The sequence below is a fragment of the Pan paniscus genome, chromosome 1, assembly GCF_029289425.2.
Source record: "Pan paniscus chromosome 1, NHGRI_mPanPan1-v2.0_pri, whole genome shotgun sequence".
Taxonomy (NCBI): domain Eukaryota; kingdom Metazoa; phylum Chordata; class Mammalia; order Primates; family Hominidae; genus Pan; species Pan paniscus.
This window is the reverse complement of record NC_073249.2, coordinates 123,109,307-123,136,092: the sequence shown is the minus strand read 5'-3', so window position 1 is coordinate 123,136,092 and position 26,786 is coordinate 123,109,307.

The following is a 26,786-nucleotide window of genomic DNA, read 5'->3' as shown; positions in this document are numbered from 1 at the left end:
CTCTCATGTGGTCTGTGAGCCAGAGTTTCAGAAAGGGCTCTGTTGGATCATCCTGCTCTGAGTGTCTCATGCAGTTGCAGTGGCATAGTGGCTGCAAGTGGGAGAGTCGGGCTGAAGCAGCTTGGGGCTGACCAGTGCAGGTACTAGATAAATATATTTAAGTAAATGAATTAATTAAATGTTGAATAAGAAAAGACCCTCATGGAAACTTGCCATTCTTATATTCATAAAATATGCACTCTCATTTGCATATCAAATTAAAGAATTTTGCTTTCAATATGTTGAAATGAAAATCACAGATCATGTGTATGTGCAGTGTGTTAAAGAGGTGGCTATTTGCCCATAGGCTTTCTCACAAATGAATCTAAAATTCAAAGAAGATGCCATTCATATGTTTAAAATGCTTCAAAGCTACCACCTAGGCTAAGGCAGCTCTTTTCAAACTTTTTAAGCCATGGCTCACAGCAAGAATTACATTTTATGTTTTCTCATCACTTCTTAGAACACCAGTCCACAAAAACCCATACTCACTATGTCTATACACATATTTATTGAAATCAGTGTCATGTATCCAGCAATATGTTTTAATATTTTATCCTCTCCTTTTAGTTTTCTCTCCTCACTTTCATCTTCTCTTTTCTTTCTTGTTCTTTTTGCTCCTTTTCTTTCTTCCATCTTTTTCCCTGTTTTTTTTCCCTGTTCTTCTTGCTTCTATTTTGTTCTTTTCTCTTCTTTTTTTTCAGTAACAACAAGCAAACAAAAAACCCAAAACACTACTATGTAGGTCCATTGAATTGATTTGCAGACCTCATAAAGGACCACTATCTGCCCTTGGCTCTTGGTTTCTGCATTAGTCCTGTAGAATTATAACCCTGGGGGCAGCATCCTGAGACTACTTTAAAAGCATCCCAGGCATTCTTTAGAAATAAACTCTCAGCTAAATCTAAGGTCTAAATAACTTAGTAAACACATGAGACTCTTCGTGATCTGATGCCTGTCATTCTTTCTGACCTCATTTTGTACCACTATTCTTTTCCCACTTAATGTTATAAAAATATTGACATATATGTGACTTTTGCATATACTTTCTACTTGTACTTTTCCCACTACCTGAATCAGTGTATTCCTTTTTCTCACCTGCCTCTTGTTGTTCATCCAGCCCTGCAAACAAAAAGATTTCACAAAAGAAATATACAAACATGTCTTAAACACATGAAAGTATGGGAAACATTAATTTAAAAATGCAACAAGATTCAATTTTCCAATTTGAAAAAGAGAAACTGTGTAAAACATTCTATTGGCCAAGGTGAAAGAAAGTGAGCATTTATGTACTTTGCTTATGATAGTATAAAAGGGTAAAAACAATGACAAGAACAATTTGGAAATACAGATTAGAATTTTCAGATGAAATTCACTCTCACCCAGACATTCTACTTAGAAAAATTAGTATTCAATAAACTGAAACATGTATGAAATATTTATAAAGGTTGCTTGTTGAAACATTGTTTTTAGTGTTTTAACCTGTCTACAAAATCTATTAATAGGTGTTGTTAAGTTACTTACAGCACATCTATACAATGCAACATTATGCAGCCCTTAAAAAGAATGAGACCAATTTTTATGTACTGATAATGAAAAGCTAGCCAACGCATACTGAAATGTTGACAAAAAAGATACAGAATAACACATATAGTATGTGATCATTTGTTCCAAATGTGCATTTGATTGTATATGCATAAAATCTCTCTGGCAGCGGTGGTGGTAGAAACTAGAAACTAGACAGTGGTGGCAGAAAAACTATGGGTACTAGGGAACACAAGTTAGATAGACAAACTTCCTTATGTAACCTTTCATGTCTGCTTAGTTTTGTACATTTATTTTTATCTTTTAAAATATACTCAATAAATTTTGTGATACTTAGTTTTAAAGGAGTATTACATTTCTTCAGTGAAGGATTCCTAGTCTAGACTAGCCTACTCTGGTATAGCATAAAGATGTTACCATAATGTTATGATTCTGATATTCAGAAATAGAACCAGTTGCCCATACAAACCACAACAGAGTGGAGTAGGTCCAATAATTTCCTAAATTGCATACAATACTAGACTTAAAATAGGGATGTGTGTGTTTAAGTAAAGTCATACCTACTTAAATTGAACCTACTGATTCACTGAAAGCACTGAGATTTTTTTCTCTCACATAAACTGTCCACTGATTTGATCATTAACTATTTAGCAAATAATTAAGGTGTTCTAAACATAGACTTTATATTTGTAAAACACAGTTTTTATTTTGCTGGCTTTCATTCACTGATTAACAGGATTACCTTCCCAGGTAATTTTACTCCACTAACTGACATTTTTGGGTAACTTACCCCTCCAACCATAAATCAGACTAATCATAGTGTTGTCTCATTGAATTTTCTTCATCTTGCTTATAACAATTTAATATGACACAACATCAAATTTATCGTTGAAATTAGAACATTCTCCATGTGTGAACTCCTCTCACCTGTGTGTAGGATGGAGTTGATATGCACTATACTGGAAAACTCTAGGCTTTAGAGTTGCCTGGATGTCTGGCTTTACTTCTTAGTTAAAATAACGAGAGTAGAATTTAAACTCTGAAACGATTCTGGTAACTCCCTGGGATATTTTGTTTGTTGATTATTTTCACTCAGCACAAGCAGTTAAACAGCTTGGTGTAACTATTCGATTAGAAAGACGTCCTGGCAATTTGTGACTCCAGTTCTCCTAAAGCCAAGATTTATTGCAAAGATCTTGGTTTAATAGGGATAAGAAGTGCCTTGAGTGTGTTGAAAAAGACCTTGTGAAGCAGAGTGCCCAGTCTTTTGGCTTCCCTGGGCCACATTGGAAGAAGAAGAATTGTCTTGGGCCACATGTAAAATACACTAACACTAACCATAGCTAATAAGTTAAAAAAAAGAAAAGAAAAAAGAAAAATAAATTTAAAATTCATTAATTAATTAAATCTCAATGTTTTAAGAAAGTTTATGAATTTGTGTTGGGCTACATTCAAAGCTGTTCTGGGCCACATGAGGCCCACGGGCCGTGGGTTGGACAAGCTTGCTTTAGAGTTTGCATATACGGTATCTCTTGGAACTCCAATGCTTGCCTGAACTCTCTTCCTTTTTTTCTTTTTTTCACACTGCAAACTTTGCCTTTTTAGCAAAGCATTACTATAAAGCATTACTATTTTGGGTCTGATGAAGCCTTTCCAGTATGTCAGCTTATGAAAAAAATTCAAATTTCCTATACAACTTCATTAAAATTCTCAAAAGATGTTAGTCTGAAATTTGTTTATTAGTGAACCCATGCAGACTCCTAATGATTAAATAAAATGACCACACACACACACACACACACTCATACACACACACTAATCTTCTGCTTAATTATCCTTTGTACAAAGTTCCAAAGGATTACTATTAAAGTTATTATTTGTAATTTTCAAATTACAAGATTCTTCCTTTTTGAAAATTTGTATGTTTGCCTGTCATTAGTTATTGAACCCCTATATAGCTGACTATGATTTTCAAAGATTTCTCCAATTTCAAACCAGTTTTGAATTCCTGTTTTAAAACTCTGATTGGTGCACATGGGTCAGATATCCAATAAACTGAAGCCTGGAAGTACACAAATTTATATGGTATTGCAAAGCTACCAGAGACTCAAACAACATGCCCAATTTTGGTCTCAGAGACTAGAAAATGAGAATCCTGTGAAATCCTGTAGTTGATTTCGAGTTTCAAATATTTGTACATCTCTCTCTGCTTTCTATTAGAGCTCCAATGCCACAATTCTAATCACCTATTTAATACTAATGTTTCCCTAACATCAAGAAATATAAAGTTAATCTGTATTGCTTGAAATAGTATAATATTACCAATAACAGTGAGTCGTATTTATAATGTACAAAGCAATGTTTATTTGCATACCTTATTTTTTGTGTTTATGCCATCGTTTTGTGATAGGTACTTTATTAGCCCTCTTGTATAGGTGGAAAAACTGAGGCACAGAGATGTTATGTAAGTTCTTTAAGATCACGAGGCTGGTCAGCATTGGAGTTGCAATTCAATCTCAGATCTTTTCTACTCTAGAGCTTATGACTGTAAACAGTATTTTACATTGCTTTTCTTAACAGTTTTCTCTTTTGACTTATTTTTTTTCTAAATCAATAAGACTTAAAATCTCAATGTCATCTTCAATGTCAATTTTCACTGTGCCATCTCATAATGCCATTAACCAATAACTTCTAGTATCTTCAAACACAAACTATCTCTGGTTTAAGCCCTGGTTCCTGGAGACCTGAAATGCTGCAGGGGTTTCTATATGTGCTTTCTGTTTCTATTCTTTCCCCTGCCAACTCCACTTCTTACATGCCTCTTTATACACGAGTAGTAGGATGAACTTACTAAATCAAAGCTCTGATTATGTCTTAAATTTTCTGTGAAAACCTTTTAATGGTATCATATTATCTGCCAAAAAATTCTTTTGGTTGGTCAGGACATGCCAATTCAGTTTCAGTTTTTTTCCTTCTTATCTTTTGCTGTTTACACACATGGAGACTCTGGTTCCCTCAAACTTCCTTGTTCTTTTTTAGCTTTCCTCCCTCATTGCCCATCACAAAGCCCTTGTGTTTTTTCACCTCTGCCTTCTTCTCTAATGATGTTTTTCCGGTTTGGAAAGCAAAACTTGGGTCCTCAAACTTGTTCAGTCTTTCACACTGCCTCTTTCTTACCTTCTTTCACCAAGCACCTACCATCCCTAATTCATTGATTGCCTTGTCATGTCAGTTCTGTTTTCTTTTGTCCATGTTGCTTAAATGGCATTCTATCCTGCTGAGAGATTAGCTTGACAATTTGTACATGATGATTAACAAATTCACTAACATTTATTGATCGATTGGTTTTGTACTTTATAAACTGAAATATAGTACTTTACTTTTTCTGCAGATGTTTCATAATTACAAACATCTCAAAACTTTTGGTGCAGCAAAAAGCAATTTAAAAGAGCATTTGCCAACTTTTTTTAGCTATCGCAATGGAAACATCTAGGATATTTTTCTTTTCTTTTTTTTTTTTTTTTTTTTTTTTTTTTTACTGTTTGTCCAATAAGCCTAAAACTATATTCTAGGGGCAGATAATGGCTCTGGTTGCAGCTGAGGTACACAGAAGGGAAAACAAACATTCAGCTCTAAAAACCATGGAGTTAAGAACCCAGCTCCAAGTCTTTTGTGCCCATGGAATTAAAGGTCACTAAGCTCCTGCCTCATGTTGACTTGGCATCTACCTACCCCTCAGCCATGAGACCTTGACTTCCTGAAGTGCACTCAAGGGATTGACTGCTTACTGTGGATTTGTCTTTACTTCAAGTCAAGTGATTTTGCTTTTAAAAGAAATGGAAGCCTCTCATTCTATGTCATGGAATCCTAGAGGGAAGAAACAATTCCCTGTGATACCTCTATTTCTCAAATTCATCATTGCATTTATTTATTAACTCAACTTTGTCAGAACTTGTTTTTCCTTATAAAAATATCCATGATGTTTGGAATATGTAGGTTTGTGTGCTAAAACAATCTTTGCCTTCAATTCATATTACTATTAAATATATTTATGCTGTGCAGATATATAGCACACAATTTATTATGTAGGTATAATATAAACATATTAGGATGGCACAGTATAACATAAAAGAAGTAGATACCATAGCAATATATCTGTAAAGACATTTTAATGAAGCATTAATGAAAAGCACATCATTAACTTCTTTCTAGGCTTGATAATATTCATTTATGTTATAACACTCTCTGAGAAACTTGCTGCTGAAAGCTGGAAGTGACCTAGGGATCATCCATTTCAAACATCTTACCCTCTGCCAGCATATTCTGCACAATACACTTTCCTCATGGTATCCATTTGTTTGTACATTAATAAAGGAGCTATTGTGTGTGGCACTGAAGCACCTCTGTGAAGAGTGGCACTTATTCAACACTCTGACTATCCAACAAGGTACCTGGTATCAGAAGGTGGCATTAAGGAAACAGATGAACATTATGCAGCTTGAAACTTATCAACTTAGGGATTGCAAGATAAAAGTAGAACAAATATTCTTACTTAAATTTTCAATCAGACAAAATTGCAGTGAAATTTTGTCCATGTCTAATGTACAACATAATTTTAAACATTTTGCCATTTTCATTAAGGCTGAGCAATTTTAAAGTGAGCCTTTGCATTCTGGCTAATACAGCAGGAGTGGTGTTATTATAGCACTGACTGCAGCTGCTTAGAATAAGGCATTTGGAGTGTGTTCAAAACTGATTTGATGACTAACTTGAACATGAGGATTATATTTTACCCAAGATGCTAGCTCATATACCATAGGCAATTGATTTTCTACTTTAATGTAGAATTTCCCTAAATTACTCCATTGACTTTCAATTTGGGTTGACCAGATTAGAAATCCCCCAGGACACTTCATTAATTCCCAGTAAGGGTGCAGCTCTCTGAATTATTAAAGCTGAATGTGTTTTAGTTTTCTCACTTGCAAAATGAAGCCTAGGTAGTCCTTGGCATCCTTCTGACTCTAATTCTTAGATGTAGTTGTCACCAAGTAATTCTTAGCTTTACAGTAGTCTGTTTACTTGCTAATATATGAAGAAACACTATGAATTATGGATATCAATGCAATGGTTTCCATACAGAAACCCTTAATAAATATTTGTTGAATTAATAATTTTGTGCAGGAGAATCACATGAATTATGGGTATAACAACACTTTGCTAAAATAAGTAGAGATCTTCACTGTAGCCTAAACTATGTTTAATCTCTTGAATATCTGAAGAGTGTGGGGAGTATATCACGGACTACTTGACAAGACATCAGGTTAAGACTTGAGAAAGTGCTAATTCTAAAAGGAGGGCAAATGAAGTAACTCAATGTCAGAGGGCTATGAAACTTTTAATGAAGAACTTTATTATTTAATCAGGTTGCAATATGTTCTATATTTCTCAAATTTATATCCATATGCTGAGAGGCATAATCAGCAATGAACCTGGAGAGAACATATCCAAGTAAAGGTCATAGATCGAGTGTACTTTGAATTTTTTTCTCTTTTGCTACTCCATTAAAGCTACAGTGAGAACATTAAAAAATACGTAAGCTGACAAGGATAGAAGTATAGGGGTAGTGGTGACTGTAAAAAAAAATATATCTAGATAATATAAATGGAGGAGTATTAACTGGCATAGCATCCAAATAAAGCCAAATTCCACAATGGCAATAAGGAGAGGTGAAATCATCCTGATTTACACTGTAGGATCAGCAAAAGTCTCAAAAACTTAGGGAACCAAGCATATAGGACTGGAAATGAATTGGATATGAGGTAAAATATAGAGCACCAGAGTGAAAGCTACTTGAGAAGTCAAATCCTTACATTCTCTGACTTTATAATCCCTAATAAAAACCTGAAGTTTGACTAGAAAGAGAAAGTTCATCACATGGTCTCTGAATTGAAGGAGTTGGGTCATGATACAAACTCTATGTTGTGGGTAAAATTTACAAAACAGGAATGCTGCATGTGAATTTAAAGACCTGTCAGCCTTATTTTTGTTCCTAAATCCCTAAGAACAGTCAATCAGACTCTCTAGGCAAGATTTATAAAGATTTTTATCTGAGGAATCTCACCAGTCTCAAAGAAGCTCACAAAAGATAAGGAGTTCTCTAATAAATGAAGCAACATACAACCTGATTTGTCCAGTATAGTCCTAGTTTATGCATATTGTTTTGACATATGAACAGTGCCTCCTTAATCTCAAAACTTTAGACAATGATTTACATGGCTACCCCACGCTTTACTGAAACTCAAAGTTGACAAATTGAATTTACATGCTCAAAACTACAAATGAGATTTTAATTCTCTCACTCTTTGTTATGAGCCAAGGATGATAAGACTTCTGAATACAGCTTCAGTTATGAAAGATTCACACACACACACACACACACACACACACACACACTCTCTCTCTCTCTCACACTCCAAATTGGCAGAAAGAAAAAAACTAAAAGAATAAGTATTAGCAACATTTTTAAGAGACAAGACAACTTATTTTGTTAATAAAACAAGATACTATTTAAAAATGAAGAAAAAACAACTCTTGGAAACTAAAATAAATAAATAAATAGTAGAAAACTGTAAGACCTATTCCTATTCAGAATGCCAACTTTTGAATAATAAGAGATTCAGGAAGATAAACACAGAAAATAGAGACGATGATGTTATAAAAAAGTTATTCAAGGAATATGGAAACCACTGAGTGCCTAGCAAAATAGATGAAATATGAAAGTCGTCCACTATGAAATTTCAAACCAAATATGATTTAGCTTTTGGTCATGGCAGTTTGGCTTGCATTAGACCAACTCTCCTGCTGAACACAATTAGAAAAATTGATAGAAAATCTACATAAAACCTAAAACAAGTTGGCAGGAAATTGTAGGGTTCTGAGTGCCCAGAGAAATTGACACCTGGGCTTCGGGTGGGAATGTTCCTTTGCTCCTAGAAACTTCTTTCCTCATTGGGAGAGAGACAGAGCTAGCCCAGAATATAGTCCTATAAAGAACAGGCTTTGGAGCTATAGAATGTACCCAGCAGGAGGTTGGTATACGTTTTATTTGCACTTTTAAGTTGTTCATATATGCTGTGTACACTTTTCAGTATGTGTAAGAAAATTAATAAATAATAATATAAAAATATTGAAAAGAGCTCCTTTGTTGGAGTTCTGAAGAGATTGCCTCACTTTGTGAGTACGCTCTGGGGCTCTGGTCTGCTGTGGGGCTAACATTGTGTTTTGAGTAGGAGGAAATGGTGTCAGCAGCTCTGAAAGCTCAAGAGTGGGGGTGGTGACTTTGTATGCACAAGTTACCTTCCCGATGTTATTACCACGGAGAGCTGTAACTGTAGAAGAGGAAAGTCGATAGCCTTGGATTCTAAGAAGACTTGCTTCTGTCTATGTGCCAAGAACAAGGGCAGAAGGAGGAAACAGGAAGTGTATTTATACTTTGCTTGGATATAACTGGTAAACCAGATTCATAGAATACAGCAAGTGTTTTAAGCTGTTCATATTGTTGCATATGTTGTGTGCAACATTAATTATATAACTTTGAATCAGAATTGAAGGTCTGTAAAATGCTTCTGAAATCTTATCACATATAACCTAAATAAATCTTTGTGAGATATTATGCTTTTTTTGTCTTCTCCATTAAACTGAATCTTGAGAATGGAATTATGTCATTTATTTCTATATACCTATCTACCTCATCTTGTTTCTGAATTGAATGAATCTTATTTCTATTTTTCAAATGGACAAAGTTGATATTTTAAACTTACAAAGTTGAGATTTCCACTAAGATTTGAACTAACTCTTCTTAACAAACATGGAAAATACTTGAAATAACTTTAAACTGTTATTTTTTAATATTAAGCATCTTTTATAAATTAAAATTAAGGGCCATTATAAACAAGCAGCATTTAAGCAGAAATGTCAGATGAATGCTCACATGGGGAAATGCAGAGTCGGAATGGATCATGGTTATAATGGGTCTTACACAGACCAACCCCATCCATGAGGGTTTTCTCTGAGTTGTGGTAAAGTTAATAGAAAAATGTGAATTTTAAAAAAAGATAAATTTATATAATTCAACATAACATAGTTAATTTAAAATCACATATCTTCTACTTTTTTTGGTGTTTAAAACTTATTTGTTCATAACATCATGGTAAAAAAAATAGTCTTATTTTTGTAACACAAGCTGAATTTGGAACCACATATCACCCATTCAATTCTAAAACTATGATTTCTTACTAATAAAGTGATAGAATGATTATAATTTTTCTGTCATCTCTGAGGCAATATAAGCTGACTTTTAAAGTTAAATTATTTACATCATTTGCCATATAAAACTGGAGCACAACTTATTCCTACAGTAAATATTTCTAGAAGGAAAGACATGGTCACATGGAAAACAAAGCTAAATCCAGGATAAAAATGCATCCAACCATAATTCTCTTTCAGAGATGGTACCTTAAGAAGAACATTGTTTGCTTACATGTGCAATTAGGTTTTTAATTAGAGTGTTAAAATTTGAACAGAAACCTCATAAGTAGCTAATTAAAAAATAACCAGCTTGCACTCCAATCAGCATACCTGGGTGGTCTTTGACTAGGAAATATATAGATTACTTTATTCAGATTTGGGTTATTTTTTGTTCTACCAAAATAGGAGAGACATAATTCAGCACCCTACCCTGCTTTTCCTTCTCCTTTAAATTTGAATTTGAGTACAAATGACTTTAAATTAGGCTGTTTGTTTCCATAGTGAGTTTAAGGACTTACCCATCAATGTGCAATTTCTTCAACCAACATTACTGTTACAATTTTCTCTGATATAAATAATCCAATTTCTAATAATAATAATAATGATAATTTTAATTTAAACATCTTGCAATGACATTTTTGAGAAAGTATTATAGTCAAAAGCAGATCAAAATCTGCCTTGGGTGATGGAGGTATAGCAAATTTTCAGGTAAAGGACATTTGACAGGCTTTATATGTTACATAATTTTCTCGTTTTATACATAGATCACATATATGTATATGTATACATAAAGTAATTATTTATGTAACAATTATATATGCATATATGTAAAACAATAGTAATATAGTAGGAATAGAAATTTTCTACCAAGTTTTCTTTTTAGAACAAAAGATTTTCTTACAGAAAGAAATGCTAACATCATACTGCATCTTAGGAAAAAAAAATGTTGTTTGTGGAGCTTTGAGAAAGACAGCATCTGCCAATCCAATAACTCAGCACCTACAATTCTGCTGTATTGTCTGTAGTTAGAATATGAACTGGGAAAATGACAATGTATTTTTTCCCCAGGATTGCTCTATGAAGAAGACTCTGCTGGAAATTTGTTGAAGGACAGCAAAGGGAAACAAAAAAAATAAGAAAATATCTACATCAGGTATTATGCAATAATTTACCTCACTGAAATTTATCTCCATGATAATTGTTCTATTTTTTAGCACCCTTTTTTCTCCCTCCCCTTTCTTTAGGTTAATAGAAATAAGCAAATGGAAAACAATTTAGATAATTTTACTCTAAATTATTTCTCAAAATTATTATAATAACAGACTAAGTTTGGTTGTCACCTGCAGCATGACTTTTCCTGCTGTCCCTCTGTTTACTCTCCTGGCTAAGGGGTGTAGCTCATGTTCTCCCACAATTGTCTATTTATATCTATGAGAACACTTACTGTGCTGGTGGAATATTCTATTTACGTGTTGATTCCCTTTCTTGGAATGTAGACTTCTTGAGAATTTTCAAATGTTTAAGTCATTTTTGTGCTTCCAGCACCTAGCACAGTGCCTGATACATAGTAATACTCAACCAATGTTTCTTAAATAAATATCTATCAGCAGGGAACTAATAGATAAGTATACTTAAGTTGAAGTTTTTCGGGCACATATTTGAGTATAAGAACAATTTTTAAAAGTCAGATGTTTAGCTGCCTTAAAAAGCCTAAGTAGTTAACTTTGCATCAATATTGTAGAGCAAATACTTAATCATGGAAAAAAAAATCTTAAGTCTTATGCTTTTCACTGCTATCTTGCTATTTTAAAATTTGTCCTGAAGGTGGCAACATTGAATAATTTTCTGCACATTTTTCTAAATAAAGCCTTTATGGCCACTTTTAATTAAAGTTTTATATTTAGAAATAAACACGTTTCCCCCACTTTCTATTAAATTGTAGAAGAAAATATTTTATGGATTTTTTATTTTTTTACCTAGTAACCTTGAATATACATGTTGAAAGAAGCTGTTTGCAACTTTTAAGAATAAAACTTAACCCAAATAAGGTTCAAGGTAGAGCTACTCAAATTTCCAAATGTAAGATCAGGATTAAACACAACATATGTTTTCTGCCAAGCAAATTTATATCAATAGACATGCTTAACTGTAAGTGTAAATCAATGCTAGTTCTTTTTAGGTAAAAACTTATTTTCTTGCTATAGTGATTCAAATTCAACAGAATATTTTTAGTATCCAATGTGATCTGTTAATAAAGGAATACAGATATTTGTCAGGAATTGCTTTAACAAATAACAAAAAACAAGTAACCAGAAACTTAAAAAATTCTGCCATCAACAACTACTTTGTAAAGTTATCAACAATGGAATATATTTGATTATCACACTTAGGAATTCATTATTTTATATTCTATCTTCCATTTTTGGATGTTAGCTCATTAATAAACAATGCTTTAATAACTTATATTCATCCAAATCTTTAAAGTCTTACTGTGAAAGAGAAAGGTAGCAAGTCATGTGTCACAGAGGTTAATTAACTTATATAAGAACTGTCAATGGTAAAGCCAAAAAAGGAACTATGCATTTTGTATCTGTGGATGGTGACAAGTGCTCATGGTTATAAGTCTATCATTGTCATCGTAGACTGTTCAGTCTCTTAACGTGGCTTCTGCGACATAGGATAATATCTGTTTTCATGCTATTTTATATTAGGATTTTGCTGTATGTGCAATTTATGTTTTGACTTACAGCTTTTTGGGCTCTATGCACTAGTGATGCTTGCAATAAAAGAGTTCTAATGCATCACTTCTTAATGCTAATATGCATACTCATTTCTATTCCTTTTTGCTAAACACATTTAGAATATTGTCTTAGATTCTCTAACGAGACTCTTTTAAGTTGAAAGAGGTTTAGCAGGTAGAGAAGCTACATGATCAGATGAAGACAATATGGAGGAATCATCAAAACCAGATGTGTGTGAGAGAGTGAAATGCTGTAAGGCAAGCAAGAAGAGACTGATGCATGGGGAGCTTAGAGGGAACTGGACAGTGCCTGAGGCAACATGAAACAGATGGAGCTTTCTGCCAGGTGCAGTGAGAATGCACCCCAGACACTGTATGCACAGGTTTTAAAGATTCTGCACATGCATACTCTATTAAAAGGCAGGACATATTCCAACATCATAATTTGCCAAAGTAAAGTTGCCAGATAAAGAAATTAAATAGGTGGCATGTTCTAGGGTGTAAATTTCTTTGCCACTGCATCTTGGAGAGACAATTTTTTTCTTTTCCTTGGCTTCAGTCCAGGCTCACTAATGTTAGTTGGCATTCTTGCTTCATTCAAGGACTCCTTCCACTTTGCTCAGGATAAGCAGAATCCACCTGGGCCACATAGATCATATATGGCCCTAATCTTAGATGGGCATGCCCCTCTGATTTTAATGATCAGAACTCTGGACCACGTCTCTACATCTGCAAAGCCACAGACTTTCTAATCATGAAGAGACCAATTACTCAACCAGTCCTCTTTGTTGATCACATACTAAAGGCTATTAATTCTCCTAGAATTTATCCCATATTGTGTTAATATTAAGATAAAAAGAGTGCTTGAAACAATGTGCTTTTCTTAAAATGATGACTGTAGGAAAATTCTGTTTCTAAAAATAAGTAATATTTGGTAATAAAAGTATATATTTTTATTTTTAGATAAGTAATCACATAATATACACATCATAAATTTTTGTTCCACTACATTTAATAATTCTAAAAAGCTTAATGATTCTCAGTCTATTAACTTGAACTTAAATAGACAATAAAAGAAACCTCGTGACTAAACGGGTATGGGAACATGTGTTCCCTGGTTATGTTTTGTCTTCTAGGTCTTTGGGGGAATATTCAATTATTTAGTAATCAAAAATAAATAAAAGTTCCAGAAATGCTTTATATAAAACTATGCAATATCTTATATGTGGGAAGACTGGCTCATTATTGAAACTCACACACACAAATACACACACACACACACACATACCCTGCTGCAGGATGGCAAAACACTTTCCTATGAAACACCCTCTGTATACATACATTATAACTTCTATCACAGTGTATTGCAATTTTTTTATTTGTCCGTTTTTCTTATTTTAATTTGATTCCCATAGATTTGGGAGTTTATTTTACTGTCCTTTATATCCTGAGAGTCCCACATGATGCATGGCACACAATAATAGATACTGAACAAACACTGTTAACTGATAGGTTGAATGGATAAATCTTCATTGGAGTAGTTTGGTAAACAAATATACTTTAATGGTTCTAGAATCTCTAAAATGGGAGCTTTGAGTATGGTAATCTGGTGGAAAGGGCTAGCTGAGGACTTGTTGTGAAATTTTGTTTTGCCATTTATTTTACTTAGAAAGCATATTGTTTGGAGTGGCTAACTCCAGTGGCATGTTGCTTGGAGTGAAGACACAGAGCTGAGGTTTCAAATATTTTGAACCAGTACTTCTCAATGTAATGGATAAAAAATTTTATAACACATTTCAGCTTTAAGTACTTTGGAAATTTTGCCTTGGGAAAGTTACAGAATCAAAGAAAAGTAATTATTGAATAATAAACAAAATATGTTAATTTTCTACATTTCTTAAAATAATTTTTGCATTATAAGGTCTCACTTACGTAAATGACAGAAACCCAATTCAATTTAAGCAGAGGAAGAACTTATTGATTCATGCCAGATAGCAGATCTAGTTTTAGAAATAGCTGAATTCAGAGACATAAATTTAAAGGTTTGTTCACCTATCATTTTGTCCAACTTACACTGTATTCACTTAGTTCCCAGACTGGTTCTACATACAAGTAACAAATACCTCAGCTAGCGCTAAGCTAACACACTTATTGCTATTAATGGAGCAAACCTTAATTTCAGAATCCTGGTGGAGGGACTCATTGGCTCAGCATAATCTTGTGCTCTCTCTGAACCAATCACATGGCTTTGGAAGCAGAAAAAAACATTGTATAAAATGGTTACTTTTTCATTAACTACAACTCCTTGAAAATCAGATGATCAGACAAACAAAACAATGTGTTTCTTAGTGAATAACCTGATTCTGCTTGGTCCAAACCATCCTGAACCTGGAACTCTTACTGAGAAAAATTCTTTTTATAGGTAGACCAAATCTTCTCATTAACCTGGCCTGGATCATGTGCTTTTGTCAATGACCAGCAGTGGAAGGCGAATGTGCCACACCTAAAACATGTGGAATTTGTTCTGTATAGAAAATAAGGTTCTAAAACAGGATAAAAAGGAAAGGAATCTTTGATTATGATGAGGCAAAATAAAAATTACAGATTATATATATATTTTTTGAGATGGAGTTTTGCTCTTGTTGCCCAGGCTGGAGTGCAATGGCGGGATCTCCGGCTCACTACAACCTCCGCGTCCTGGGTTCAAGCAATTCTCCTGCCTCAGCCTCCCCAGTAGCTGGGATTACAGGCATGTGCCACCACACCTGGCTAATTTTGTATTTTTAGTAGAGACGAGGTTTCTCCATATTGGTCAGGGTGGTCTCAAACTCCCAACCTCAGGTGATCCGCCCACCTCAGCTTCCCAAAGTGCTGGGATTACAGGCGTGAGCCACATGCATTATAATTTTTATGATATAACTTATGCATGGTAATTTATATCATTCATTCATAATTTACTTAAAATATATATGTTACCTATCTACTTAGGGCCAATTATTTGAATGGACATTGGGTTACAAAAGGAAAAAGTCAAAGATCCTACATCCTCCAGCACTTACCTTTATACTTTGTTGTTTTCCTCTCATTCATTTCTCTTTTCTTGCTTAGTGATTCTTTGGCCTTTCTCACAGCTCCTGAGCTTTAATGCAAGATAAACGTTCTCTTTTTCTTCATTGCAGAATCCTGGTGAAGGGACTCATTGGCTCAGCATAATCTTGTGCTCTCTCTGGACCAATCACATGGCTTTGGAAGCAGAAAAAAACATTGTATAATATGGTTATTTTTTCATTAACTACAACTCCCTGAAAATCAGATGATCAGACAAACAATATAATGTGTTTCTTATGCATAAAAGCACTTTTTAGTATTGATGACATTGCTGTAGGTATCCATGGATCATAATGTGCTTGCACTGACGAAAAGCTCAGCTGTTCTCTGGTGAATGCACTCCACAAGATTACTATCTTGTCTGCATTATCCCTGGTCAGAATTATTATTTGTTTAATAAAAGAAAAATAAAACAGAATAGCTCAAGGCATACATACAGCAGATGATTCCCTTGACCACATGATGAAACTGAGGTACAGTTGCCCAAACGTACCTATTTTATGGCAAAGCCAGTAATCAAAGCAAGTGCTGCTTTCTCTCTCAGAACCTGTTATCTCTTTTAAATCAGAGATTTTAAACTGGTAATTTACAAATACCTCTGAATTACAGTCATATTTTGTTTGGCCCACACATTGTTGTATTGGAGAGGATTTATTCTATTTATTTTGTTGAAGATTTTTTAAAGAGTAAATTTAGGTTCAAAGTAAAATAGACAGGAAAGTACAGAGATTTCTCATGTGTTTCCTCCCCCAAAGGATGTGTAACTTCTCCCATATTCAACATCCTCCATCGAAGTGGTATCTTTGTTACAACTGACGAGCTTACACTGGTACATCATAATCACCTGGAGACTATAGTCCACATTAGAGTTCCCTCTGGTGTTCTGCATTATATGGGTTTGGAAAAATGTATAAAGATATGTATCCACCATTATAGAATCATAAAGAGTATTTTCACTGTGCTAGGAATTTTTAGTATTCTAACTATACATTCCTGTCTCTCGTTCCTGTCCCTTGATATTCACTAATCTTTTTCCTATCTCCACACTTTTCCCTTTTCAGAATGTCATAGTAGAAATCATGCAGTATATAATCTTTTCAGACTGACTTTTTTTCATTTAGTAATGTGTACTTAAGTTTCTTTGTTATTTTTTCACAGCATGATGGTTCATTTTTTTTAGCAATGAATAGTATTCCATTGACAGGATGTACTGGAGTTTATTTATCCATTTACCTACTGAAGAGCATCTTGGTTACTTCCGTGTTTTGGCTATTATGATGAAAGCGGCTATAAATATCCATATGCAGGCTTTGTGTGGACATGTTTTCAACTCCTTTGGGTAAATATCAAAGAGGATGATTGCTGCATTATATGTTAAGAGTACGTTTAGTTATATAAGAAATGGCCAAGCTATATTTTGAAGTAGCTGTTCAATTGCATTCCCAGCAGATATGAATGAGAGTCCCTATTACTCCACATTCTCTCCAGCATTTGATGTTTTTGGTTTGGATTTTGAGCATTCTAATAGCAGTGTAATGTTATCTCTTTGTCATTTTAACTTGCATTTTCATGATGACAAATAACATGGAGCATCTTTATGTATGTCTATTTGCCATTAGTATATCTTTTTTGATTATATTTCTGTTAAAATTTTGATGCACTTTCTAATAGGTTGTATGTTTTCTGTTTTAGGAGTTCTTTGTGCATTTTGGATAACAGTCTTTTGTCAGATATGTCTTTTGCAAATATTTTCTCCCAGTATGTGGATTGTCTTTTTATTCTCTTGTGTCTTTCACAAAGCAGAAATTTTAATGAAGTCTAGGCTATCTGTTCTTATTTTCATGGATTGCTATGCTATCTAAACAATGTTGTGTGTAAAAAGTAATAGCCAAACCCAAGATCATCTGGAGTTTCTCCTATGTTATTTTCTAGGAGTTTCATTGTTTTGTATTTTACATTTAGCTCTGGGAGCCATTTTGAGTTAATTTCTGCAGAGCATATAAGGTCTGAGTCAAGTTATTTTTTGGCATTGGATGTCCACTTGTCTCAGAACCATTTGTTTAAAAGATAATCTTTCCTCCATGGTATTACCTTTGCTTCTTTATCAAAGATCAGTTGACTATGATTATTTTGGTCCAGCTTTGGGCTCTTTGTTCATTTCCATTGTTCTATGTGTTTATTTTTTTCACCAATAACACACCATCTTGATTACTATCATTTCATATTAAGTATTGAAGTCGAGTAATGTCAGTCCTCTAACTTTGTTCTCTTTCAAGATTGTGGTGACTATATTGTCTCTCTATATAAACTTTAGAATCAGTTTATCAATATCCAGTAAATAACTTGCTGGGATTTTGATTGAGATTGCATTGAATCTAGAGATTGAGTTGGGAAATACATCTGGACAATATTTCATTTTCTTATCCATGAACAAGGAATAGCTCTTCTTTTATTTAGTTCTGTAATGTCTTTCATCAGTGTTTTATAATTTTCTTCATAAAATCTTGTTAGATTTATAACTATTTTATTTTTGGGATTGTGAATATAAATGGTATTGTGATTTTAATTTCAAATTACACTTATTCATTGTTGGTATTGAAAAACAATCAACTTTCATATATCAACCTTGCATCCTACAACCTTTCTATAACTGCTTATTAGCTCCAATAATTTTTTGTTGATTCTTCTAGATTTTCTAAAAAGACAATCATGTCATTTGTGTACAAAAAGTTTTAATTATTCTTTCTTGATCAGTATACCGTTACTCCTTATACTTGTCTTGTTGAATTAGCTAGGATGTCCAGTGTGATGTTGAAAAACAGTGGTGAGGGGTTACATCCTTGCCTTCTTCCTGATGTTAGTGGAAAGCTTCCAGTTTCTCACTACTAAATTTGATAGATATTGGTGCTTTCTATATATTATTTGTTAAGTTGAATAAGTTCCCCTCTTTTCCTAGTGTACTGAGAGTTTTTATTCATGAATGGGTGTTGGATTTTTGTCAAATGCTTCTTCTACATCTATTGATATGATCTTGTGATTTTTCTTTTTTAGCCTGCTGATATAATTGATTGCATTAATTGATTTTTGAATGATGAATCAGCTTTGCATTCATTAGGTAAACCCCACTTGCTTGTGATATAGAATTTTTTAAAATATGTTTTGCGATTTGATTTGCTAATATTTTGTTAAGGATTTTTGCATTTGTGTTCAAGAAAGATATTGGCCTGTAGTTTTCTTTTCTTGTAACGTCTTTGTCACATTTTGGTACTAGAGTGATGTGGCCCCATAGAACAGTCAATGTTTCCTCTGCTTCTATCTTCTGAAAGAGATTATAGAAAATTGGTATGTTTTCTTGCTTAAACATTCGGTGGAATTCACCAATGTATCTACTGAGTCTAGTATTTTCTGTTTTGGAAGTTTATTTATCATTGATTCAATTTCTTTAACAGACATAGGCTGTTCACACAGTTTATGGGTTCCATGTAAATTTGAGCAGATTGTGTCTCTCAATGAATTGGTTTCTTTCATGTATATTGTAAAATTTGGGGACATAGTGTTGTTTGCCATATTATTTTATTATTTTTTTGTCTATGGAATCTATAGCAATGTCCTTTCTTTCATATCTGATATTCGTAATTTGTGTCCTCTATCTCTCTTAGTTTACCTAGCTACAGACTTATTAATTCTATTGATCTTTTCAAAGAACAAGCTTTTGGTATTGTGGATTTTCTCTAAGGATGTCTTATTTTCAATTTTATTAATTTTTGCTCTAATTTTTATTACATCTTTTCTGCTTAAGTTCAATTTTTTCTGCTTTTAAAATTTTTCTTAAAGTAGAAGCTTAGATAATTGATTTTAAATCTTCCTTATTTTCTAACATATGCATTCAATGCTATATGTTTCCCCATAAACACTGCTTTCACGATTTGCATCCCACAAGTCTTGAAAAGTTGTGTTTCTATTTTCATTTAGTTTAAAATATTTTTGAATTTCTCTTGAGTTTTTTTTCCTTTGGCTCTTGTTTAATCACCATGAATTTGGGGATTTTTCAGTTATCTTTCTGTTATTGATTTCCAGTTTAATTCCACTGTGGTCTAAGAGCAGACATTGCATGTTTTTATTATTTTAAATTTGTTACAGTGTGTTTTATGGCTGAAATATAGTTTATTTTCGTGAAATTTTCATGGGAGCTTGAGAAAAATGTGTTTTCTGTTGTTGTTGGATGAGTTTGTTTATAGATGTCAACTATATTCAGGTGTACTGTTGAGTTTTTCTATGTCCTTACTGATTTTCTGCCTGATGGAGCTATATATGTGTGGTACAAGAGTGTTAAAATATCTGACTATAATAGTGGATTTATCTATTTCTTATTGAAGGTTGACCAGTTTTTGCTGCATATATTTTGATACTCTGTTCTTAAGTGTATACATGTTAACTAGCGTTACATTTTCTTGAATAACTGCTCCATTTATCATTACGTAACATCTTTCTTTATCCTCAATAGCTCCCCTTGCTTGGAAGTCCACTCTGTCTGAAATTAATATAGCTAATTTTGCTTTCTTTTGATTACTATTAGCATATTATATCTTTCTCCGTTACTTTTATTCTGTATGTGTCTTTATATTTAAAGTGAGTCTTCTTGGATAGCTCTGCATTAATGAAACTCTTTCTCTACTACAATATTGCAGTCTCAATGACTGCAGCAGATGGGTGAACCCATTGGGTGATTACAGAAGTAACTGTATTAATAAATACAGATCCCTCAGATTGTAATGTATTTCAGTCTCATGTGCTAAATTATCTGAAACTGAGGATGAGTAGACACCCAGCACTAAATGTATACTTTGCTAATATTAACCACAAATATTATATTGTTTAATTCAGAAAGTCTGGTTTTCCCTATCATTTCAATATTATCTCCTTCCTCTCATTCCTCCTCCTAACCAATTTAGCCATTAGGATTTATCAATTGAGTAGTCTTACTCCAGACATAAACTCAGGAGATTGTGCTGTTCATATGTATCCTATGTGATTGACACTTACAGAGCACAATTACAGCATAAATAATGCCCATAAAATTGTGCAATGCAGTATCCCATGTTATAATCTAAAGAAAGTTTCTTAATACAGTTCAAAGATGTTTAGTTTATTGCAAAGGATAAGTGAGTTTTCAGAGGTGATAACACAAATACATCATGCTCTTATTCTTATTTCTGGCAAGAGAAAGCATGAAAGGATTTTCCAGAAATTATCCACGGGGATATAAAACTGCTGATAATATTAACTGTAAGGAATAAAGATTAAAAAAAAATTTAGGGATGAGAAACTTCCCTTTACTATATTTTAGAAATGTTTTCCAACTCTCACCCTAAGTCTGAACTGTTCTGGTTCTGTCTCTGCATGTAAACTAGTTGCAAATAATTTTTGCAAAATGAGTCCAGCACATTCCTTATTGTTTGCTGTAAGTACATAGTTGTTGAGTTGGGCAACTTATTGTTACATTACTTAGCAAAACCACATTTATGGCCTATCTGAGATGAAAATCTACAGATAGTAGATTTAAAAATGGAGTAGCTGGGTTAAAATTTTTATATATTTTATTTAAAATTTTGATACATACTACTAAAATATTTTCCCAAAAGCCTTCAACAAATTATATTTTACCAACATTGTAAGAGACTCTCCATTTTCTCATGTCCTTACAAATCTTTTATGTTATTAAAAATACAATGTTTTTTCTAAATTGACTGGCAAATATTGGATGCTATTTATATGCTAATTTGTATTTCCTTGACTAGCTTAAGACTGAACCTCTTTTCATGTTTCTTGTCTGTGTTTGTGTTTCTTTTGTGGGTGGTCTATTTTTATCCTCTTTCATTTCAAAAGATGTTGTTAGTCTTCCTCTTTTTGACATAAGAAACACTAGATGTATCGAATTTGGGAATGCCTTCCCTCTGCATGAGATACTTATTTTGATCGTTTCAATGGTAATAAAATGGTAATTAAAGGTTCTAATGAGACATAGGCAGTTTGGATTAATTATCTTCATTTTAATTATAATGCTAACAGCTAGTCAAATGTCACTTTTATTTTCTCACCCCTTCATCAGTCTAGGTATTCTCTGTCCTTTGAAAACTGGTGGTAATGTCCTTTGGTGATAGTTTTGCAAATATTGCAGTGGGGGAGAAAGTGAAACTTCCTGCAAACTGGTAGTAATCTCCTTTGGTGATAACTTAGCAAATGTTGTGATGGTGGAGAAAGTAAACTACTGTTTTTGTTTTTGTTAAATATCAAATGAAGACCCCGTTATGATCCTTTAATTTTACTTATTTTGGTCTCTTAATATTTTCTAGATGCACAATAAGGAGTAAGTATGGTTTCTTATCAAAGAGGGCTTTACCAGGTGATTTGCAGACAATTAAGGTTTTTGCCTTTGAGGTCGGTATCTATCTTTCTCTGATAATGGCCTTTTATTGATTTTGGGATATCTTGTTTAATAAGAGCAGATAATAATCGCATTCTATTAATCATTTCAGCTTTTGTGAAAGAAAACTTCATTATGTGGCTTTTCTGATTCTCAGGCCACGTTTAGGAGATTTTCATAAGTCTCTCATCCCATTGCTTTTCTTGTATACCAGGCTAGAAAATTTTTATAATATGATTTACAATTTTTTTCTATCTCTTCCTACTTCTTAATTCTGTGCTTTTTTTAACTGCAAAATTTTTAGTTTTACTCATCAATTCATAGAGCATTTAAATAACTAGGCCTTTTGCCACATTGATAACAAACCAGATTTAGTCTTCACCAGGACCATAATTTGTTTTAAAACTGCAGTCCCATCAAACTGTAGTTCTACTTTAATGAAGTTCATAGAAATGTACCAGAATCCTTAGGATGTTGCTTCACCAGCTAGAAACCCCTGTGGCCAGCAGCACCTCTGCTTGAGTTGCTTGCACCTGCTGGGCTCGTTCCACCCGCTTGGCTCAGTAGGCTGCAATTGGCTCATGCTACCAGCTCGATTCCACTCCTGCCAAGTGCAAGCCAGGCATGAAGTGGTGAGGGGTGTGTGAGTGAGCAAGCACACAGCGGGGCAGGCAGCTCCAGGCACTGACACAGGCACCAGCTCTGTACAAGTCTGTGGCTAGACCAGATATACCACAACTGGCTTCCACAACTGGCACCAGTGTCTGGATGAGGGGAAAGTAATGGCACCCAAAAGCTTGGAGATCCCAGGAACTGCAGAGCCCCAAAGAGGATGTTACAGCATATCCTAGCCCTACCTCAGGGAGCCCTGAGATCTAGGCTCCCAGTAGGGCCACAGTTCTCTCCTTCTTGTCATGCACAGAGCAGTGAACAAGGGGGTGAGTTTTGGAGGGAATGTTTTAGCTCCTTTGTGTTACAGCTCTTTCAGTCATGCTACCTCATTCTGGCCCACAGCTCATAGGCTGGCCTGGCCCTGCTGCTGCTTCCCATTGCATGGGATAGCTGCCTGTGCTGGTGGAGGGTGGGAGGGCTATAGTGTTACAGCAACTGTGGTTTGGGGAATCCTGAGGTCTGGGCCCCCAGAAGGGTTGTCACTCTTTATTTCCACAGTCCGGGAGCCTGTAACCACCCCCAGCTCAGTGAGGCAGCCAGGAACATGTTATAGCTCCTTTAGTTCCTGCTGTTTGATGGGTCCTAAGTTCTTGTCCCATGTCCAAGAAAAATGAGGATATGTGGAAAAGAAGAGGGTGAGCTAGGCAGAGAGGAACTTTATTAAGCAACAGAACAGCTCTCAGGAGACCCAAAGTGGGTAGCTCATTTCTGCAGGCAAGTCATCCTGACAAGTCTTGAGGAGACCCAAAGTGAGTAGCTCCTATCTGCAGGCAGGTTGTTCCAAAAAGTATGTGAATCTGGCTGAGTCTGGAGTTTTTATGCACTCACATGGGAGGAAGTGTATCTGGCTAGTTCATGGGTGGCCATCAGTGGGCCTGGAAAAAGAACCATAAGTTCTCACTCTGGGTTGTTGTCTCCACCCAGAACTGGCAGCCCGATCACAGGCATCAGGCTATCACTGGCTTGAAGGTGGGATTTCACTGGATACCTGCCCCTTCCTGCCTAAAAACTTGCCCCCTGTCGACATCAACATGCCATCTGCTGCTCCCAGGCTGTCCACACTGAGGGGTGACTGCAGGCCATCAGCAAGACATCCTCAGCCCCCTTGAGATCCGTCACTGAGCTTGTAAGCACCCAAAGTTCCACAGGGATCTGAGATGGTGGGAGAGCTGAGGTGTTAGCGATGCCCCATGCATGTGCACACCCAGCTGAGATGTAACAGTACCCAGGCTTTTCCACAGCTTTGCTCCACACCAGAGCAGGTGCTGGGAGCAGGAAGTGGCCAGGGAGTAGGAGCAGGCACTTCCAAGCCTGAGGGGGCAAGGGGCTTCCCGGGCCCTTGAGAGCGCAGGGATGTCCAGAGCCATGGCTGGGCAGCTGCAGCTGTGCCCAGGAACATGGGGCTCCCACCCCACCAACTGGGTAAGGGGTGGGCTCCCATCTGTTCCCGGCCCCCATCGGCTCCACAGCCCAACTGTGATTCCCCACTGTAGCTGGCATAGTCACAGCAGCTGCTCCAGAAGAGCCACCGCCATCATCTGAAAGACATTCTAAACATGAAGCTAGATTAGGCAGTATGATATATGCTGAAGTTTATTTTGTCCCTAATTATCCAAATAAAGTTATTTTTTTATTTGAAAAATTATTTACAGACAAAATAAAAGGGTTATTTTGAGCATAATTACATATTTTCTTTAAAAATTGTCTTGTCTTGAGTAGGTTATATAATGCTTTTTAGTTGTTCTTAATTTATTAGTAAGAATACTTGCTCTGAAGTCTTCTTTTTGACACTATTTCACATTTTTTTATAGAAGCCTGGATTAGAACCAATTCACCATTTATAGAGTGAGTGATTTGAAGACTAAAAATCATTGTTTAACGAGCATTTGCTTTATGATAGTCACTCTGCTAAATACTTTTGTACATAATGTTCCTGAATCCTTGCAGAAACCCCATGGAGTACATATTATTACTTCTGTCCTACAGATGAAGAAACTGAGGTACAGGGAAGTAAAATTGCTTGCTATGGTCTCATAGCTAATAAAGAGTTTCTCCATTTGATTTCCATTCTTGTTTTCTTTACTGGCGGGTATTATTTCTTCCTGGCTTAGAAGAACTATAATAGACATATGCTATGACAAAAGAGATCCTCTTGTATTCAGGTGGTGTCAATTTTCTCCATCTTCCAAATTAGAAACACCATTTATGGTTTATATCAAATTAGACTTTTTTAATGGTAAAAAGTGCTATTTGCTCTAGCATAATCTATATTATTTACCTAAACTTTTGTGTAAGTAATGTCTATCAGACAATCACTGATAGACATTCCTATCTATATATAAAGTTAAAAGGTAAATTACTTAAATTAGAAAATAATATCGGTTTTTTAAAATTTTAATGATATGATGTGTGATATAATATGATGCATGCTATTTATAAATATTATTTATAACAATACATAATATATGTCTTATATAACTATAAATAAAATGTAAAGTTTAAACATTGTATATATGTCAAATATACATATTATATTTTAACAAAAGTCTATGCTTCATTCTATGTACTATACTTTAAAAGTATTGAGGTAAAAACATCAGAAATTAATTTCTTGCTAAATTATATATTTTTGTGTTGGAGATACCTATCACTTTCTGTTTCTTATGAAGATTCTTTTTAAAATATTTTAAATGATTAGCCATGAGACACAGGTGCTCTATATCAGAGTGGAACAAAGGGTTATTTCTTTGACAATTGAATGGTTTAGAAAGTAGCAAGAGTTTAGATCACCAACCTCCAGAGCAAAAAGACAATAGAACTTTGTTACTAATATTGAGCCTGTTCATAGTGTAGGCCTTTCCGAATATCACCATAAATGATCCATATTAAGAGAAAGAAGATAGGAATAGAGGGAGAAAAAATATGTTTTTTGGAAAAATAAAATAATGAGTGATTTTTTTTTTTTTTACTGGAATATGGGTTTATGTGTTGAAAGGATTTTTAAAGTTCTCAAATGTAGCATTTTATTGTTCCAGAGATTTCTATTCTGTACAAATAATTTACATACACTATGTAAAAATATATTGTCTGCATACTTACAACAGAAACTGTTTTAGTGGTTTATTTTAGAGTTGAATCTTTATTTATTTATATTTTTTGCTTTTGTCCCTTTCTGGGGGAGATTTCATGCTTTCAAATTCACTTCTGAGGAATTTATGGTCACTTGCACAACAATTTCTATCTTTTATATCCTCAGCCAATTCCTCCTGTTAATAAGAAATAAATCACAAATTTTATTTATTGTATTATATTGTTTGACTTCCTGTGATTAAAAAATCTTTCTATTAAAGTAAGGTAGAGCATTTTGGTGGTCTTGGGCTTACTATATCAAAGTTTCATCATGAAACCTTTGTAGTAAGTAAGTAAACAAGGGCATGTTAAATTATTTTACCAATTGAATGTATATATAACACTCAGTTTAATTCAGTAAGACATTAAATTGTTTTGGGGACTTCTAAGCATCTTCCCTTACATTCTTCATGCTATATTTTATCAACCTTTTAGGTTTTACAGTATGCATATTTTGAATTTAATCAGCTTTACTCAAAATACTTTACATACAATAGATTGTAACAACAAAAGTGAACCATTTGATGACTTTTGACAGTTTTAAAACCACCTTCTCAGTCAAGACACAGAACATTTCCATCACTCTCAAAACATTTATTAAGTCCCATTATAGCAATCTCTTCCTCTGCTTGTGATGCAGACAACTGTTGATTTGCTTTATATCACTGTAGAATATGTTATGCTTTCTAGAATTTTATAAAAATAAAACTATACAAGACACACTCTTTTGTGCCTGGGTTCTTTCACGCAGTGCTATTAAGATTCATCCACACTGGCTGGGTGTGGTGGCTCACGCCTGTAATCCCAGAATTTTGGGAGGCC